The sequence below is a fragment of the Papio anubis genome, chromosome 5, assembly GCF_008728515.1.
Source record: "Papio anubis isolate 15944 chromosome 5, Panubis1.0, whole genome shotgun sequence".
Taxonomy (NCBI): domain Eukaryota; kingdom Metazoa; phylum Chordata; class Mammalia; order Primates; family Cercopithecidae; genus Papio; species Papio anubis.
In genome coordinates, this window is record NC_044980.1 from 101,652,541 (window position 1) to 101,665,817 (window position 13,277).

The 13,277-nt window shown below is 41.6% G+C and overlaps 1 protein-coding gene and 1 pseudogene across 1 annotated transcript in view; both read left to right on the plus strand.

Moving 5' to 3' along the window:
- The window catches only part of FER (FER tyrosine kinase), a 448,142-nt gene that overhangs the window by 35,881 nt on the left and 398,984 nt on the right, over positions 1 to 13,277 (plus strand).
- Positions 7,876 to 8,699, plus strand: LOC103885306 (annotated as a pseudogene).

A 13,277-nucleotide genomic window follows, 5' to 3' on the forward strand; every position in this document is an offset into this window, starting at 1 on the left:
TTTTAACTGGTGAATTTGGAAAGATCTTTATAGTTCTAAATTGTAGTTCTTTGTCAGATATATGGCTTGCAGATGTGGCTTGCAGATATGGCTTGCAGGTATTTGCTCCCAATCTGTAGCTGGTCTTATTCTTATTTTTATTTTTATATAATAGAATGTTTTTAGGACAGTTTTAAGTTCACAGCAAAATTTGGAGGAAGGTATAGGTTTCTCACATACTTCCACCCCTTACACATCCTCTATTAGCAATATTTCTCACCAGAGTGGTATATTCGTTTACAATTGATGAACCTACACTGATATGCCATTATCCCCCAAAGACTATAGTTTACATTAGGATTCACTTGGCGTTGTACATTTTATGGGTTTGAAAAAATATACAGTGACATGTATCCACCATTATAGCATCATAGAGGGTAATTTCTCTGTCCTAAAAATCCTCTGTGCTCCAACTATTCATTTCTCTCTTCCCTCTAAACCCTGGCAATCACTGATCTTTTTACTGTTGTATTAGTCCATTTTCACACTGCTGATAAAGACATACCCGAGACTGGGAATTTTACAAAAGAAAGAGGTTTATTGGACTTATAGTTCTACATGACTGGGGAGGCCTCACAATCATGGTGGAAGGCAAAGAGGAGCAAGTCACATCTTACGTGGATGGCAGCAGGCAAAGAGAGAACTTGTGTTGAGAAACTCCCGTTTTTAAAACCATCAGATCTCGTGAGACCCATTCACTATCACGAGAATAGCAAGGGAAAGACCCACCCCATGATTCAGTCATCTCCCACAGGGTCCCTCCCACAACACGTGGGAATTCTGGGAGCTACAAGATGAGATTTGGGTGGGGAAACAGAGCCAAATCATATCAACTGTCTTCAGAGTAAGGCTTTTTTCAGAATGTCATATAGTTATAATCGTGCCATATATAGCCTTTTCTGATAGACTTCCTTCATTTAGCAAGGTGCATTTAAATTTCTACATGTCTTTTCATGGTTTGATAGTCCAGTTCTTTTTAGTGCTGAATAATATTCCATTTTTTGTATTTACCACAGTTCATCTATTCACCTATTGAAAGACATCTGGATTGCTTCCAAGTTTTGGCAATTATAAATAAATCCGCTGTAAACATTGATGTCCAACGTTCAGATTTTTGTGTGGATATAAAATTTCAACCCTTTCCATACCAAGGACTTATGGGGCATTTAATTTAATCATAGTTAATATGATTGCATTTTGTATGGTAAGAGTACTTTTAGTTTTGTAAGAAACTGCCAAACTGTCTTCCAAAGTGTCCAACTGTCTTCCAAAATGGCTATACCATTTTGCATTCTTACCAGCAATAAATGAGAGTTCCTGTTGCTTGACGTCCTCACCAGCATTAACAGTGTCCCGGATTTTGGCTGTTCTGATAAATGTGAGGTGGTATCTCAATGTTGTTTTAATGTGCATTTCCTGGAAGTCATGTGATGTGGAGCATCTTTTCATATGCTTATCTTCTGTCCGTGTATTTTTTTTTTTTTTCCAGACAGAGTCTCGCTCTATCTTCGCCCAGGCTGGAGTGCAGTGGCGGGATCTCGGCTCACTGTAAACTCCGTCTTCCAGGTTCATGCCATTCTCCTGCCTCAGCCTCCCAAGTAGCTGAGATTACAGGCACACACCACCATGCCCGGCTAATTTTTCTATTTTTTTTCTAGTAGAGATGGGGTTTCACTATGTTGGTCAGGCTGGTCTTGAACTCCTGACCTCGTGATCCGCCCGCCTCAGCCTCCCAAAGTGCTGGGATTATAGACGTGAGCCACTGCGCCCGGCCAAGTCCGTGTATATTCTTTGGTGAGTTGTCTGTTAAGGTCTGTGGCCCATTTTTAAATTGGGTTGTTTTCTTATTATTCTTTGTATATTTTGGATAACAGTCCTTTATTGGAGATATCTGTTATAAATATATTTTACCAGTTTGTGGGCTGTCTTTTCATTGTCTTGACAGTGTGTTTCAAAGAGCAGAAAATGTAATTTTAATGAAGTTCAGCTTATTCTTTCCTTCATGGATTATGCCTTTGGTGTTAAATCTCTAAAGTCATACTCAAACTCAAGGGAATCTAAATTTTCTCCATGTTGTCCTCTAGGAGTTTTACTTTTGCATTTTACATTTGAGTTAATTTTTGTGAAGTGTGTAAGATCTGTGTCTAGGCTCTTTTTTTTTTTTTTTGCAAGTGGATGTCCAATTGTTCTAGCACCGTTATGTTGAAAAGACTTTTCTTGGTTGTATTGCTTTCTTTATCAAAGAACAGTTGACTGCATTTTTTGTTGGTCTATTTCTGTACTCTGTTCTCTTCTATTGATCTATTTGTCTGTTCTTTTGCTCATACCACACTTGCCTTGATTACTGTAACTTTATTATAAGTCTTGAAATTGGGCAGTGTCAGTCCTCCAACTTGATTCTTCTCCTTTAATGCTGTGTTGGCTATTCTGGGTCTTTTGCCAGAATCTATTTATTGATATCTACAAAATAACTTGATCAGATTTTGATTGGGATTAAATTGAATCTGTAAATGAAATTGGGAAGAATTGACATTTTCACAATATTGACTCCTCTTGTCCATGCACATGGAGTATCTCTTCATTTATTTAGTTCTTTGATTTCTTTAATCAGAAATGTGTTTTTCTTGTGTTCATCTTGAACACATTTTGTTAGATTTATATGTAAATGTAAGTATGTCATTTTGGAGGCTACAAATATAAATGGTATTGTGTTTTTACTTTCAAATTGTACTTATTCATTGCTGGTATATAGGAAAGCAATTGACTTTTGTGTATTAGCCTTGAAGCCTGCCATTGCTGTAATTGCTTATTAGTTCAAGGAGTTCTTTGGATCAATTCTTTCAAGTTTTCTACACAGACAATCTTGTCATCTGTGAACAAACACAGTTTTATTTTATTTTTCCCGATCAGTACACTTTTAATGTCTCCTTCCTATCTTATTGCATTAGTAGGACTTCCAGTAAGATGTTGAGAAGGAGAGGTGACAGGGGACAGCCTTGCCTTGTTCCAGATTTTAGTAGGATCAAAATAATAAAATACTAATTACCACCTCCATCCTTTGTACCATTGCTGTTATTTATTTCACTTATAGATAAACATACATAAGCATATATCTATATACACACACAAGCATACATAATCGAATATATTGTTGCTGCTATTTTGAACAAATGCTTATGTGTTAGATCAATTGAGAGTAAGAAAAACAAGTGTTCTTTAAATCCTACCTTCACTTACTCATCTCCAGTGCTTTTCTTTATATAGATATCAGTTTCTGACCTCTATCATTTTTCTTCCCCCTGAAGAACTTTTCTTTTGGACATTTCTTGCAAGTTGGGTCTACTGGCAACAAATTCCCTCAATTTTTATATTTGAGAAACTATTTCTCTTTCACTTTTGAAGGATAATTCTGCAAGATACATAATTCTAGGTTGGTGTGTTTTGTTTTTAATTTTTTTACTTTTTATCTTAAGATTTTAAATAATTCACTTCACTCCCTTCTTATATAGTTTTGGAGGTAATGTCAATGTAATTATTCTCTTTGCTTTTTGATAGGTAATGTCTTTTTTCCACTGGCTTCTTTCAGGATTTTTTCTTTATCTTTTATTTTCTGTAGTTTGAATTGTGATATGCCTAGATGTAGTTTTTTTGTTGTTGTTGTTTGTTTGTTTTTTAATCATTATCCTGCTTGGAGTTTTCTGAGCTTTTTAGATTGATTGTTTAGTACTTGACATTGATTTGGTGAAATTGTCATTTATTGTTGTTTCAAATATTTTTTCCGTTCCTTTCTCTCATTCTTCTTTTGGCATTCCCATTACATGTATGTTACACCTTTTATAGTTATCCCACAGTTTTTGTGTATTCTGCTCTGTATTTTTTCAGTCTTTTTTCTGTTTGCTTTGTATTTTTTTTTTAGATGTCTATTGGGATATCCTCGATTTCCTCAGCTGTGTCCAGTCTACTAGACTGAGCCTATCAACTTAATTGAACTCAACGTAGGCATTCTTCATTTCTGTTACAGTGTTTTTGATCTCTAGTGTTTCTTTTTGGTTCTGTCTTATAATTTCCATTTCTCTGCTTACATTGCCTATCTGTTCTTTTATGCAGTCTATTTTATCCATTAGAACCCTTAGCATATTAATTATAGTTGTTTTTAGTAATCGATCTGATAATTCTCACATCATTTGCCATGTCTGAGTCTGGTTCTTATACTAGCTCTCTTTCTTCAGACTGTTTTTTTGTTTGTTTGAGATGGAGTCTCACTCTGTCACCCAGGCTGGAGTGCAGTGGTGTGATCTTGGCATACAGCAACCTCTGCTTCCTGGGTTCAAGCGATTGTCCTGCCTCAGCCTCCCAAGTAGCTGGGATTACAGGTGCCTGCTACCACGCCTGGCCAATTTTTGTATTTTTAGTAGAGATGGCGTTTCACCATGTTGGCCAGGCTGGTCTTGAACTCCTGACCTCAGGTGATCCACCTGCCTTGGCCTCCCAAAGTGCTGGGATTATAGGCATGAGCCACCATGCCCAGCCTAGACTGTGTTTTTTTGCCTTTTAGTATGCCATATAAATTTTTCTGGATAGCTGAAGCTGATGTCTTGGGTAAAAGGAGCTGCTTTGTAAATAGGCCTTTAGTAATGTGGCAGTAAGGTATTGGGCGATAGGAAGCATTCTACAGTCCAATGATTAGATCTCAGTCCTTTAATGAGTCTCTGTGTCTCTGGGTGTGACTCTCACAGATGTTTGTTAAAACTATCCCCTGCCTCCCAAGGTAAGACAGCATGGCTAGTATGGGCTGCAATTGGTATTTCCTATTTCCCTTCCTATAAGTTAGTTAGGCTCTGATAAAACCCCAGCAGGCTCCGACTAAATAGTTTCTCCTGAGGGAAAGACCTTATTAAGAACAGAATGTTCTAGCTTATTTAAAAATGATTTTGCTTCCCCCACCGTCAGAAGTAGTAGGTTTTTTTTTTTTTTTTAACCTCCACCCTGTAATACATACTGTGAGAACCATATTGATTTACTGGAGGTGAAATTAGTAAGAGTATGAAGGCTCTTCTATGACTGAGTCCCCGTGACATTTTTAAGTTTCCCACTTGTTGGCACTGAGCCTTCAGCAGTTTGTCAATTACAGTTCAGTTTTTCCTACCCTGCACTGGTTCCTGCTGAGTTTTCTGCTTCAGTATGATGGGATTCTTTGCAGTCACCTGTTTCTCCAATTTGTGGGGCAGGGGTTTGCCATGTGACTTCATTTCTCTTACTGATCTGAGAAGAGTTGTAGATTTTTCAGTTTGTTTAGCTTTTCTTGTTGGGAGGATGGCCTAGTGACTTCCAAGTATTTTTTTTCTTTTTTTTTTTTTTTTTTTTTTAGAGATGAGCTCTTGCTATGTTGCCCAAGCTGGACTTGAACTCCTGGCCTTAAGTGATCCTCCCCCCTCAACCTCCTGCATAGACCAATTTTCTTACATGCCCACTAGAAGCCAGAAGTTGCAACTTGTTTTCATCTTGTTCACATGAGCAAAATATTTTACTTTTGATGAGGTCTATTTTATTCATTTTTTTCGTTTTTGGATTGTGGTTTTGGTGTCAAATCTAAGAACTCTGCCTAGCTTTAGATCTTAAAGATTTCCTCCTGTATTTTTTTCTCTAAATGTTAGCAGCTTTAAGCAGCTTTATGTTTACATTTAAGTCCATAATCCTTTTGAGTTAAATTTTTGTTTTCTTTTTATTTTTTTGGTAGAGATGGGGTTGCGCTTTGTTGCCCAGGCTGATCTTGAACTCCTGGGCTCAAGCAATATGCCTGCTTTGGCCTCCCAAAGTGCTGGGGTTACAGGTGTGAGCCACTGTGCCAGGGCTGAGTTAAATTTTGTAACAGTTGTCAGTCAAGGTTCTTTTTTCCTTTATGCCAATAGATGCCTAATTGCCCGTGTACTATTTGTTGAAAAGGCTGTTCTTCTTCTATTGGATTACTATTAGCCCTTTGTCAAAAATCAGTTGAACATATTTGTGTTGGTTATTTCTGGATTCTCTGTTTCATTGATCTGTTGTCTGTCTTCGACTAATAAATAGCACACTGTCTTGATTTCTGTAGCTATACAGCAGGCTGGACCATATTTCTTTGAATTATCTTTCAGTCTGGCTCTCTTTCTCTTCTCCTTGCACTCTGTTGATACAAATGTTGGATCTTTTGTTGTTGTCCCACAGGTCTGTGAGGCTTTCTTAATTTTTTCTGTCTATTTTTTTCTGGGTTGTTTGGATTGGGTGAATTCTGTTTTTTCTGTCCATAAGCTCGTTGATTGTATCCTGTGCCATCTTCACTCTGCTACTGAGCCTATCTAGCTTGTCTTTTGTTATTGCATTTCTTAGTTACATAATTTTCATCTGGTTGCTTTTATAACTGTATTTCCTTGCTTAGATCTTCTATTTTTACATTTGTTTTAAGAGAATTTATAAATGATTGTCGAAGCGTTTTTATGATGGTTGTTTTACAATTCTTGTCAGATAATTTCAACAGCTGATTCATCTAGGTGTTTGCATTGGTTGATTGTCTTTTCTCATTCAAGTTATAGTTTTTCTTGGTTTTTGGTGTGACAGGTGATTTCCATTTGAAACTTAAATATTTTGTCTAATATGTTAGGAGATTCTGAGGACTAGTTCAACCTTTTATTTTCACAAACAATCATCCTGTTTAGGTTTATCATGCAGGTCTTAGCCTATAGTTTTGTGGGTTGTGGTTCCAATGATAGTTTAATTTTGAGTCTGCACTGTTGTTTTGGTTGGCTTCTTGTATCTGGTGGCACTAGGGCTCTCACTGATCTCTGGTGGTGCTGCCTGAGGGAGTAGGAGATTCATTCTTATGCTGAGTTACTGTATATCTATTGCTGGGGAAGGGATGGGCTGGGATTTCCTTACCATGTTCCCTGCTACCCTGATGTCTCTGGACAGGGGAGGAGAGTCTTGGACCTGTGAAGAACAAGAGGCTTCCTGAGATTGGATATCTAGCAAAACTGGGTTTTGCTTGCCAGTTCCGACTGCCTGTTCTGATGTCTCTGGATAGAGAAGGAGATCCTCAGACCTGTGAAGACCAAGGTTCTTGACCGGGCTGCTTGTGGAGACAGAAGTTCCTGAGCAGGCCCCCTCTCTTCTGGTTCTTCGTGCCTGCCTTTGTTTCTCTTGATGGAAAAGAGGAATCTCGAATTGCCATCACTGTGACTGAGCAGATGACCCTTTGTGGCACCCTCAGGGCCCCAACTGCTGGGTAACCCAGATCACTGCTACTCCACAGTTCCTGGACATGATCCTGTCCACCTCTCAAGACAAGAGCATCATTATGTAGAAACTGAGCAGGGAAGATACCAACTATGGCATCCCACAACATGCTATGTGTGGTCACTCCCACTTTCTTAGTGACTTGGTCATCTCCTCAGATGGTCACATTGTCCTGTCAGGCTCCTTGGATGGAACCCCGTGCCTCTGGGATTTCACAATGGGCATTACCATGAGACAGTTTGTCGGCCATACAAGGACATGCCGAATGTGGCCTCCCCTGACAACCAGCAGATTGCCTGTGGCTCATGAGATAAAACCATCAAGTTATAGAATACCCTGGGTGCCGAGACCAACTCGGTCGTGGAGACCCTAACCCAGTGGCGCTAGAGGAATTAAAGACACACACACAGAAATATAGCATGTGGAGTGGGAAATCAGGGGTCTCACAGCCTTCAGAGCTGAGAGCCCCGAACAGAGATTTACCCACATATTTATTGACAGCAAGCCAGTGATAAGCATTGTTTCTATAGATTATAGATTTACTAAAAGTATTCCTTATGGGAAACAAAGGAATGGGCTAAAACAAAGGGATGGGCTCTGGCTAGTCATCTGCAGCAGGAACAAGTCCCTAAGGCACAGATCGCTGGTGCTATTGTTTGTGGCTTAGGAACACCTGAAGCGGTTTTCCATCCTGGGTGGGCCAGGCATTCCTTGCACTCATTCCAGTAAACCGACAGCCTTCCAGGGCATTGTGGCCACCATGAACACATCACAGTGCTGCAGAGATTTTGTTTATGGCCAGTTTTGGGGCCAGTTTATGGCCAGATTTGGGGGCCTGTTCCCAACACCTGGGTATGTGCAGATACACTGTCTAGTATGAGAGTCACAGAGTGGGTGTCTTGTGTTCGCTTCTTGCCTAACAGCAGCAACCCTATCACTGTCTCCTGTAGCTGGGACAAGCTGGTCAAGGTATGGAATCTGGCTAACTGCAAGCTGAAGACCAACCACATTGGCCACACAGGTTATCTGAACACTGTGACTGTCTCTCCGGATGGATCCCTCTGTGCATCTGGAGGCAAGGATGGCCAGGCCATGCTATGGGATCTCAATGAAGGCAAACACCTTTATATGCTAGATAGTAGGGGCATTATCAACACCCTATGCTTCAGTACCAACTGCTACTGGCTCTGTGTTGTCGTGGGCCCCGGCATCAAGATCTGGGACTTATCATCGTAGATGAACTGAAGCAAGAAGTTATCAGTACTGGCAGCAAGGCAGAACTGCCCCAGTGTACCTCCCTGGCCTGGTCTGTTGATGGTCATTTGTTTCCTGGCTACACAGACAACCTGGTGTGAGTGTGGCAGGTGACATGGGCACCTGCTAGAAGTTTATGACGGAGCTTTAGAAATTAAAAAACGAGCAAACTGGAAAAAAAAAAAAGGAGGGGAGTCTCAGGCCTCATGGTGAAGGAGAGTGTTTCCCCTGGCTATTTGTTTTTGTTGAGGTTCCTGATTAATCTGTCTTGCTGGTGGTGTCTGGCTTCCTTGATATTTGTCAGAGGGACACCTGTTCTATTCTGGGAGGAATTGGCCTACATGGGCTGCCTTCTGCTACTAGGCTGTGCCTGGGAAAAACCAGGTCTGGGTGGCTTTCTTCACTTGGGTGAGGTAGGCGTAAGACATCCTGCCTCTGTGCTGTTCTTCTAGTTGTAGGGTTTCAAAGGAGTTTACCTTCTTCTTTCCACCTTCCAGAGTTCTTTAGTTGTCCCTTGTATTATTTGTTTATATTTGTGCTTATTGGGGATTAACTGGGAAAAATGGTCTGTGCTATCTTGTCTGGACCACAAGCTGGGTTTTCCTTCTAATTTCAGTTTCTGTGGCATGTGAGTGTGGAGGTAAATGAGTGGAGAGATACTGGCTGGGGTTGAGTTTGGCTTTGTTGGAGGCCCTGAGATTTACTCACTTTTAAAGAGTTCCTTAAACATCCTATATGCCTGGACTTAAATTTCATTCACCAGTTCGTCACAGAGCTCTGGAAAATTGTAAGCCAGTGCTGTCCTCCCTATGTTTTCTAAAGCCCTATGCTGATACAGAGGGACTTTTCTCTTTAGATATTTTTAGATATTTTCTTGACTTTCCCTAGTTTGGTCTATTCATTCTCTGCCTGCTTCTTTTCATATTGGAGTATCCAGTGTGAAATCTCAGGATTTTGTTAACTTTTCTTTGCCAGAATATCTTTTGGACTGGTTGGGGTAGTACTGGACTCACTAAAACCATGCTGTGAAACTTATGGAATAAGGTTGTACTTCTTTATTTGTTGGTGATATGTTTAAATTTTTGGTTTTTGTTTTTTCTTTTGAGACGGAATCTCGCTCTGTCGCCCAGGCTGGAGTGCAGTGGTGATCTGGGCTCACTGCAAGCTCTGCCTTCCGGGTTCACGTAATTCTCCTGTCTCAGCCTCCCAAGCAGCTGGGACTATAGGCGCCCGCTACCATGCCCGGCTAATTTTTGTATGTTTAGTGGAGATGAGGTTTCACCGTGTTAGCCAGGATGGTCTCGATCTCCTGACCTTGTGATCCACCCACTCGGCCTCCCAAAGTGCTGGGATTACAGGCGTGAGCCACCACACCTGACCAAATTTTTGTTTTTTCTTAAACACTATTTTTTTTTTCCATTATTAGTCAGTAGGAGCTTTTGAAGTACTGCTTGGTGATGAGATTTTTGCAGTTTTTACATCTTCCTCTTACTTTTGACATTGCTAATGATGGTGGTGGCAGCGTGTCTGGAGCAGCTGCTGTGGAGACGCCAGCTGTGGCTGGGGAGGTGTGGCCAGGGCTCTGCACTCTGCAGAGCCGGCAGGGGCTGGGAACAGGCGGGAGCTTTGTGCTCCTGGGTGCAGCTGCAGCTGCCCAGTTGCGGCTTGGGTCCCAGGAAGCCCCCTGCCCCTGCAGGTTTGAAAGTGCCTGCTCTCGCTCCTGGCCTCTCCCTGCTCCTGGTGCCTGCTCCAGGGGGAAGCAAAGTTGTGGCCAAGCCCAGACACTTTTGCAACCTGGCCGGGTATGTGTGTGCTCAGAGTGGTGCTGACCTGCCAGCCCCTTGCCATCGTGGTCCCCTCTGGACTTTGGGTAACAATAAGGATGGGAGGAGGGGCTGCAGGGGCTGAAGGCAGCTTGGCACTGGCCTATAGACACCTCTTGGCACAGTCAGTTTGGGTGCCATGGATGGCATGTTAAAGGCAGACAGGTTCCTAGGCAGAAAGGGGTGGGTCCCTGGTGAAACCTTACCTCAGGCCAGGGATGGCCTGAAGCCTGCGGGCTGGGCTGCCAGTTCCAGGTGAAGTCCGTGGCCCAGAGTGAGACCTTCATTGATGACCGTTTGGCAAATTTGATGGTGCTTTTTCCAGGCGCACCGTGGCTGCCCATGGATGAATCAGTATGCAGTTCCCTGATTCTGAGCACATAAAATCCAGGCTCAGCTAGACACACATTCATCTGGATGACCTGCTTGCGGAAAGGAGCTACCTCGCTTCTGAATTCAACACACACTGTGATAACCTGCCTGCAGAAAGGACCTACCCACTTCGGATCTCCTGAGAGCTATTCTTTCGCTCAGTGAAGCTCCTCTCTGCCTTGCTCATCCTCCAGTTGTCTGCATACCTCATTCTTTCTGGACGTGGGACAAGTGCTTGGGACCCACCAAATGGTGGGCTAAAAGAGCTGTAACACAAACACAGTGGAAACATGCCCTCCGGTTGCCACGTTGCGTGCGACGAGAGAGAGAGAAGATCTGTGGCCCTTCTGGGAGCCCAGACCTCGGGACTCCCTGAGCCAGGGCTGTGACACCCTATAACACCCTCTTTGGGACTCTGTGGTTCCTGGTGTCTCTGAGCTTTCTGGTGCCATTGTGTTCCCCCTGTCCAGATGCTACTGAAGCTACGTGTGGTATGTCTGGTCCAACTGCAGCCTTGAACAGAGCCAGCACGTGTGCTGGTGCCTGGAGCTGCCTGTCCTGCCACAGCTGGTGTGCCTGGCTGTGCGTAGTGGACAGATCCCACACTTGCTCACTCACACACCCCTTGCTGCTCCGCGCCTGTCTCACCCTTGGCAGGTGTGGGATCCAGGCCAGTAGTGTTAGCCAGTGCAGCCTGCCAGGCTGAGTGGATGGAATGACTTCAGCAGGCACAAGCAAAACCCAAGCAGAGGCACCACTGGTCACGGAGGTTTCTGGCTGGCAGAGCGACACTCTAAGGATCCTGTGACATTAATACCTTTTTTTCTTTTTTTTTTTCCCTCCTGACACCTGTGACTCTTCCAGGCCCCTGTTATCTTTTTGCTTACTTAATTTCTATCCTTTGGTTGGTTTCTCCTCCTTTCAATCTTGGATTGACAGGTTCTCATGGATTTTATCCTTCACTCTCTGCTTTTCTGTCAACATTCAGTGTGTTGGTTTCATCTGTCACCTTTAAGTAATTGACTCTCAAGTTTGGATTTTTAACTTTAATATTTTACCTAAAGGTAAAATTTCCAGCTGAAATGATTATAGTTTACTTGAAGTAGCTCCATATTCTTGTTCTTTCATTTCTATTGATACTGTCATGATTATTTATTTCTAAAGCCTTAAAAATTTCATTGAATTGTCTCTTTTTTGTTCACTAAATCCATTCACTAGGTCAAGAATCTTCCATTTTAATTCTCATTGACATTGTCAATTCTAGATCTTCATTTCTCAAGCTATATTGCTATAATGGCTTCTTCTGTCTTATTAGCTGCCAAATCAAAATCTGTCTTTATGTCTCTTTGTCCTTCTTTTAATTGAACTATAACATACACACAGAAAAGTATACAAATCATAAGTGCTCAGCTTGATGACTTTTCACAAACTGAACATACTTGTGCAACTAGCACCAACAAATTAATCTTTTTAAACTATTGTGTTCATGATCTTGGTTTTCAAAAATTGTAATCTTGTGTTAACAAAAATTAATTTAAGGAGTTTGGGCTTTATTAGTTTCTTGAGCAGAGGACTAGCAGAAGATAAATTGGCATGTCATCTCCCACTACTTGTCACATAGAGTTTAATTTTGGAGACATTTGCTATTTTAACTGTATTTCATACTCTTTTTTTTTTGGCCCTATGCTTCCCTATTTCCTGAAATACATTTCCCGTTTGACTTTTTATAGTCTAAATCATGGTCATTATTTCGGTTCTAATTCATATCTTGCCATTTCTAAGAAATTTTCTGGGTGATTCCAGCTTTAATTAACTTGCAGTAGTATTTGCAATACAACAACAAAAACCTAGGAGATATCTGAAATATCTACCAACAGGAATTTTCTTTTTCTTCTTCTTCTTCTTTTTTTTTTTTTTTTTTTTTTAAAGACAGTGTCTCATTTTGTTGCCCTAGCTGGAGTGTAGTAGCACAATCTTGGCTCACTGCAACCTCCACTTCCCAGGTTCAAGTGAGTCTTATGTCTCAGACTCCCAAGTAGCTAGGACTACAGGTGTGTGCCACCATACCCAGCCAATTTTTGTATTTTTAGTAGAGATGGGGTTTTGCCATGTTGGACAGGCTGGTCTTGAGCTCCTGACCTCAAGTGATCCACTTGCCTCAGCCTCCCAAAGTGCTGGGATTACAGGTGTGAAGCACCACATCTGGCCCACCAGCAGGAATTTTTGATGAGAGAAAGGTAAACATTGTTATCACAATGCATTGAGTAGCAGAAGTGATATTTTTCCAAGTTGCAGAATAAAATGAACCACAATATCAGATACAGTTTTTTTAAAAAATGTAAAGTATTCATTGGGTGCAATGGCTTGTGCCTGTAGTTTCAGCTACTTGGAAGGCCGAGGTGGGAGGATTGCTTGAGGCCAAGAGTTTGAGGCGGCAATGTGCTATTATTGTGCCTGTGAATAGCCACTGCACTCCAGCCTGGACAACACAGGAGGATCCCATCTTAAAAAACTGTATGTGTA